The sequence below is a fragment of the Capricornis sumatraensis genome, chromosome 2 (assembly GCF_032405125.1).
Source record: "Capricornis sumatraensis isolate serow.1 chromosome 2, serow.2, whole genome shotgun sequence".
NCBI classification, from domain to species: Eukaryota; Metazoa; Chordata; class Mammalia; order Artiodactyla; family Bovidae; genus Capricornis; species Capricornis sumatraensis.
This window is the reverse complement of record NC_091070.1, coordinates 186,200,274-186,207,345: the sequence shown is the minus strand read 5'-3', so window position 1 is coordinate 186,207,345 and position 7,072 is coordinate 186,200,274. Positions and strand designations below refer to the sequence as shown.

At 43.4% G+C, this 7,072-nt stretch overlaps 1 pseudogene; it reads left to right on the top strand.

Annotated features, from left to right (window-relative positions):
• The first annotated feature begins 559 nt into the window (after positions 1 to 559).
• Positions 560 to 2,726, top strand: LOC138070209 (bridging integrator 3 pseudogene; annotated as a pseudogene).
• Positions 2,727 to 7,072: the final 4,346 nt, after the last annotated feature.

Sequence of the window (7,072 nt, the reverse complement as noted above, 5' to 3'; positions counted from 1 at the left end):
CCCTAGTAGGTTGTTAACAAATGTTAGTCCTTTTCTATTTTTCCTTCCTCATCAGAGGGCCAGGGACATCAAACCTCCCTGCAAACCTATGCAAAGCAGTTAAATTTAGTTCTGGGAAATTCTCCCCATAAGATCAGTCCCTGTTGAGGAGCTGAACACATTTTCATAATTTATGACTGGTCTTGGGCAACGGGCTCCCATTTGCAATTTTATGAAAATGATAAATCACTATCCAATAGTGGGGGATAATCTCAACAAAGATACTGAGACTCTTTTTAACAATAAAAGGGGAGGGATTCCTGTCTCCAGCAAGGAGCATAGATAGGAGATCTTTGAAACTGATACAATTTATTTTTAGGCTTAGTAGTTTTCATGGTCATAGGTATCTATACTGAAATTCTAAGAGAAGGTAAAGAGTTTGAGGGCTCTGCTGAGGGGCTTGGGTGTCTTAAATCACTCCTGCTTTCTTAGTTCAAGGCAGTATTTTACATCTGAAACACACATTTTCACTCCTAGATCTGAAAAATGGCAAGATATAGACAAAGCAATTAAATCCACAATGTACCTGGAGGACGAACACAGTTTGAAAGTGGATGAATCATTAAGAAAGACCTGAACAGCACTTTAAAGTCTTTGTCTCTAATTGATGGCTGTAGCTTATAAGATTGGGCAAACAAATATAGAAAAATCTAACTGTACTAGCAACACTCATCAGGGTAAACCTTCAAAGGTTATAATGTAATCCCTGAATCATTCCCCTCCAAGCTCCAATATCATCCTCTAAGCGAAGAGGATTTAAAGAGCCTCTTGATGAAAGCGAAGAGGAGAGTGAAAAAGCTGGCTTAAAACATCAACATTCAGAAAACAAAGATCATGGCATCTGGTCCCATCATTTCATGGCAAATAGATGGGGAAACAAAGGAAACAGTGACAGACATTATTTTCTTGGTCTCCAAAATTACTGCAGTGGTAATTGCAGCCATGAAATTAAAATACTCCTGCTCTTTGGAAGAAAAGCTATGACCAAACTAGACAGCATAATAAAGAGCAGAGACATTATTTTGCCAACAAAGGTCTATATAGTCGAAGCCATGGTTTTTCCAGTAGTCATGTATGGATGTGAGAATTGGACCATAAAGAAAGCTGAGTGCCAAAGAACTGATGCTTTTGAAGTGTGGTGTTAGAGAAGACTCTTAAGAATCCCTTGGACTGCCAAAGATCCGACCAGTCCATCCTAAAGGAAATCAGTCCTGAATATTCATTGGAAGGACTGATGCTGAAGCTGAAACTTCAATACTTTGGCCACCTGATGCGAAGAACTCACTCATTGGAAAAGACCCTGATCCTGAGAAGGATTGAAGGCAGGAGGAGAAGGGGATGACAGAAGATGAAATGGTTGGATGGCATCACCGACTTGATGGACATGAGTTTGAGCAAGCTCTGGGAGTTGGTGATGGACAGGGAAGCTTGGTGTGCTGCAGTCCATGGGGTCACAGAGTCAGACATGACTGAGTGATTGAATTGAACTGAAGCTCTTCATATCTTAAAATCATAGAATCTGGGCTAGGTGGGGCTCTTAAAGTGGTGATTTAAATTCCTCAACAACATCACCACTGAGTAGTCTTCCTACTTGTATTTGAGCACCTCTAGCAACAGAGAGGAACATCCTTTTGAGGTAAGCTATAGCATACTAGGCAATCATTTGTGTAGAGAATATATATTCATTTCCAGTGCTGCCATCACAAAGTGCCACAAATTAGGTGGCTTAAAACCACTGAAGTTTATTGTGTCACAGTTCTGAAGGCCAGAAGCTTGAAATCCAGTCACTGGCAGAGCCATGCTCCTTCTGAAACTTGCAGGGCAGAATTTTTCCTTGCTCCTAACTTCTTATTTCTGCATTGATACAACCCCCTACATATATTTGTGCACCATACATATGTTTGTGTTGACTTTATCCTTAGCAGAATTTTTCATTCTAAGTAAAGCAAGTCTCCTTGAAAATAAAAGGAGGACTGAATTGCAGCTGAGGGCCCTGGAAGCAGGGTCATGTTTATGCATCTGAAGTGAATGCCTTCCAAGATTGGCCAGTAGTGGAGAGAGACTTTGAAACAATGTATGGAAAATTCCAGCAACTGGAAGACCAGACCAGGAGGCTGCAAAAGGACATGAAGAGAAGCCCCAGTACTGACTTGGCTATCAAATCAGCTGTGAAGGTGTCCTTAGACTTACTCTCTAATCCCCTCTCCAGTAAGACCAGGACTTTCTGAATGTGGTGGCCATCCTGGACATGGTCATGGAGTGGATGGATCCCTTTAGCCAGGGAAAGTTGAATCAGATCCAAAAGACCATGGTTGACCCCTGAAAAAGTTTGACAGCATCTCCCAGAACCTCAACATGGTGGTGAGAAGAAGACTTCCTATAGAGTAGGAGTATAGGTGATTGCAGGACAAGGTGGGGAAGGAGAAGACAAGATCAGTGCTCCCCAAACTCCACCAGGCCCCAGAAGAGCTTCAGCCTGTATGGGATGACCTTGAAACCAAGATCAAACAGCTCCTGGATGAGCTACTGAGGTTCTACAACAGCTGATTCCACTCCTTCTAGCCCAGCTTTGAGTCCCTGATCCAAGAGCAGACCAGGAAATACATAAGACCTTTGGAGACTTGCCCTAACATCTTGACCAGCCTGGTCACCTGGATGAAGTTTGGGCAGCAGGAGTGGGAGACTGAGACCAAACTGAGGGAACCCAGTTGCACTCTGTCTCTGTTGTGGCTGATGACTAAATCCCTGTTTCCTTCAGAAGAGTCCTGAGACACAAGTCAGTCTCTTGAGCTTTTTACCTTTTCAAGTTTAGGCTCAGATGTCAGCATAGCGGAAGGCCCTGCCCTTGGCCCTCTAACCCATCTGCCAGGTTGGAGACAGAGGTGACTTCCACTCTGCCTCACCAGCCCTTTGGAACAAAAACTTGGCACCAGGAAACTCAAGCAGACTGCTGTCTCCCCACCCAATAGCAAGATCCAGGAAACATAGGTAAGCAGTGTAGCAAACCTCCAGGGGCTTTCTTATTTCCAAACTGTCCAGAGTACATCCTGGCCTAGAGCCAGAGCAAGCTTCCAGCTTTCGGAGAGAGTGGGCATTGTCATCTCACTTGAGTGGTTGAGATCACATTTGCCTCCAAAAGAACCATCCTGGAAGTCCACCTATCCTTGCCTCCTTTCCATCAGATTCTTTTTCCCCACTGGGGGAGTTCTATTCTCCAAGAATGTATGTATCTGGGAATTCAGCCTTCCTTCTCAGAACTGTGGTCCTCCAGCTTTAACAAGCACCTCCCTCCAACCTCCTAACATGACAAAGGCTGGCTTAGCTCACTCCCATGCCTTAAGTCAAGTGTTAGAAAGTGCCCCAAGTCTTGTAGTTTCCCTGGGTACCGGGATTCACCTCATGGAAGTATCCTACCATGCAAAATATCTTGGATGGATTCACAGCCTCCGAGTAAGAAGAGTAGATTTTGTGCTGGCTTTACACTGGGCCAGAAAGAGAAGGCAGGGTCCTGAGGCTGATCTTCAAGGGAAAGGCACAAGGAACAGGCAGCCACAGTCTTTTGGGATAAAGTCTAGACACCTCACAGCTGCCAGGAAGAAAAACTGTCTGAGGATGTTCAAGGAAAGATGCATTTGGTTAGTGCAGCTGTGGACCACAGCAGACATGGAACCGGGTCCACAGGGTTCCTGCCAGAAGCTAATGTATCTGCTCTGGGGCATTGTGTTCTGTGTGGAATTGACTGAAGACAACAAAGGAGGGGTTCAGTTCAGAAAGACAAACTACACCTTTGCAGCAGTTGGCTCCAAGTAGTCAGAACTAAAATGAAAGCATGCCATTTTTGCCCACCACTCCCACTTAGGACCAATGGGGAAAACCCAAATATGCTCCTGCTCAGCAATTCATAGGATGCCCATCTCCTCATCAATTTGCCTCCAGCTTCCCTACTCCCACAACCTCCCATCAGGATGGACCTTCCACCTTTGCCACCACAAAGCTTTTTAACTTCTTTGCCTACCTTTGGTTTTGGTCTCTGCCAAATACAAGCTATGGCAGTGGCAGCGTCTCTTGCTGCCAATAAGCAGTGTTTTTTCTCCTAACAGGCAAATTTGGCCTTGGAATACAGAATGAAGCATGGCAAAAGCTAATAGAGTTTTGCCAGGAGAACTCATTGGTCATAGCAAACACCCTCTTCCAACAACACAAGAGAAGACTCTACACATGGACATCACCAGATGGTCAATACCAGAATCAGATTGATTATATTTGCAGCCAAAGATAGAGAAGCTCTATACAGTCAGCAAAAACAAGACCAGGAGCTGACTGTGGCCTCAGGTCACAAACTCCTTATTGCCAAATTCAGACTTTAATTGAATAAAGTAGGGAAAGCCACTAGACCATTCAGGTATGATCTAAGTCAAATCCCTTACAATTATACAATGGAAGTGATAATAGATTCAAGGGATTAGATCTCATAGACAGAGTGTCTGATAAACTATGGATGGAGGTTTGTGACATTGTACAGGAGAAAGGGATCAAGACCATCCCCAAGAAAAATAAATACAAAAAAGCAAAATGGTTGTCTGAGGAGACCTTACAAATAGCTGTGAAAATAAGAGAAGCAAAAGGTAAAGGGGAAAAGAAAGATATACCCATTTGATTGCAGAGTTCCAAAGAACAGCAAGGAGAGATAGAGCCTTCCTCAGTGATAAATGCAAAGAAATAGAGGGAAACAATAGAATGGGAAAGACTAGAGATCACTTCAAGAAAGTTAGCAATATCAAGGGAACATTTCATGCAAAGATGGGCATAATAAAGGACAGAAATGGTATGGACATAATAGAAGCAGAAGATATTATAAGAGGTGGCAAGAATACACAAAATAACTCTACAAAAAATATTTTTATGACCCAGATAATCATGCTGGTATGATTACTCACCTAGAGCCAGACATCCTGGAATGCAAAGTCAAGTAGGCCTTAGGAAGCTTCACTATGAACAACACTAGTGGAGGTGATGGAATTCTCGTTGAGCTATTTCAAATCCTGAAAGATAATGCTGTGAAAGTGCTGCATTCAATATGAGAGCAAATTTGGAAAACTCAGCAGTGGCCACAGGACTGAAAAAGGTCAGTTTTCATTCCAATCCCAAAGAAAGGCAATCCCAAAGAAGGCTCAAACTATCGCACAATTACACTCATCTCACACGCTAGTGAAGTAATGCTCAAAATTCTCTAAGCCAGGCTTCAACAGTACATGAACGGTGAACTTCCAGATGTTCAAATTGTCTTCAGAAAGGACAGAGGAACCGGAAACCAAATTGCCAACATCCATTGGATCATCGAAAAAGCAAGAGTGTCACAGAAAAACATCTATTTCTGCTTTATTGACTATGCCAAAGCCTTTGACTGCATGGATCACCAAAAACTGTGAAAAGTTCTGAAAGAGATGGGAATACCAGACCACCCGACCTGCCTCTTGAGAAATCTGTGTGCAGGTCAGGAAGCAACAGTTAGAACTGGCATTGGAACAACAGACTGGTTCCAAATAGGGAAAGGAGTACATCAAGGCTGTATATTGTCACCCTGCTTATTTAACTTCTATGCAGAGTACATCATGAGAAACGCTGGGCTTGAAGAAGCACAAGCTGGAATCAAGATTGCTGAGAGAAATATCAATAACCTCAGATATGCAGATGATACCACCCTTATGGCAGAAAGCAAAGAAGAACTAAGGAGCCTCTAGATGAAAGTGAAAGAGGAGAGTGAAAAAGTTGGCTTAAAGCTCAACATTCAGAAAACGAAGATCATGGCATCTGGTCCCATCATTTCATGGCAAATAGATGGGGAAACAGTGGAAACAGCAAGAGACTTGATTTTTTTGCCTCCAAAATCACTGCAGATGGTGACTGCAGCCATGAAATTAAAAGATGCTTACTCCTTGGCAGGAAAGATATGACCAACCTAGATAGCAGAGACTTTACTTTGCCAGCAAAGGTCATTCTAGTCAAGTCTATGGTTTTTCCAGTAGTCATGTATGGATGTGAGAGTTTGACTATAACAAAAGCTGAGCACTGAAGAATAGATGCTTTTGAAGTGTGGTGTTGGAGAAGACTGTTGAGAGTCCCTTGGACTGCAAAAAAGATTCAACCAGTCCATCCTAAAGAAAATCAATCTTGAATATTCATTGGAAGGACTGATGCTGAAGCTGGAACTCCAATACTTTGGTCCCTTGATGCAAAGAACTGACACATTTGAAAAGACCCTGATATTGGGAAAGATTGAAGGCAGGAGGAGAAGGGGATGACAGAGAATGAGATGGTTGGATGGCATCACCGACTCAGTAGACATGAGTTTGAGTAAACTCTGGGAGTTAGTGATGGACAGGGAGGCCTGGATGTGCTGCAGTCCATGGGGTCACAAAGAGTGGGACACTACTGAGCGACTGAACTGAACTGAATTTTTCTCATTTGGGTGGTCTTTGTGTACCTCTACAGAGATTGTTAATTTGAGAAGCAAATAAAACACTCAGGATAACATGTACCCCCTAAAAATATCTAGACAGGTTTTCAATATACTTTGCCTATTGATGGACTAGTTCCATTTACGAAGTTTTATGCATCAAAAAGCTTTGAATTTGATCAGGTTGTTGATTGATTCACCTCTGAGAAAGTGGCATTCAATTTTAGCTACTCAGGTGGTGCTAGTGGTAAAGAACCTGCCTGCCAGTGCAGGATATGCAGGAGACTTGGGTTTGATCCCTGGGTTAGGAAGATCCCCTGAAGGAGGGCACAGCAACACACTCCAGTATTCTTGCCTGGAGAATCCCATGGACAGAGGAGCCTGGTGGGCATAGTGCCGGGAGCCAGCGTGAGGAATCCCACCCATGACAAGGTCATGTGGCAGAGGCCTGATGGGCAAGGCAAGTCAAGCCTCAGGTTTTCCCCCTATTTCCTGAGCATGTACCCCAAAATTAAGAATCTGCCTGCCTTGTACTTTTCCACTCTTCTGACACACTCTGGAAAAAGTTAACTCAGG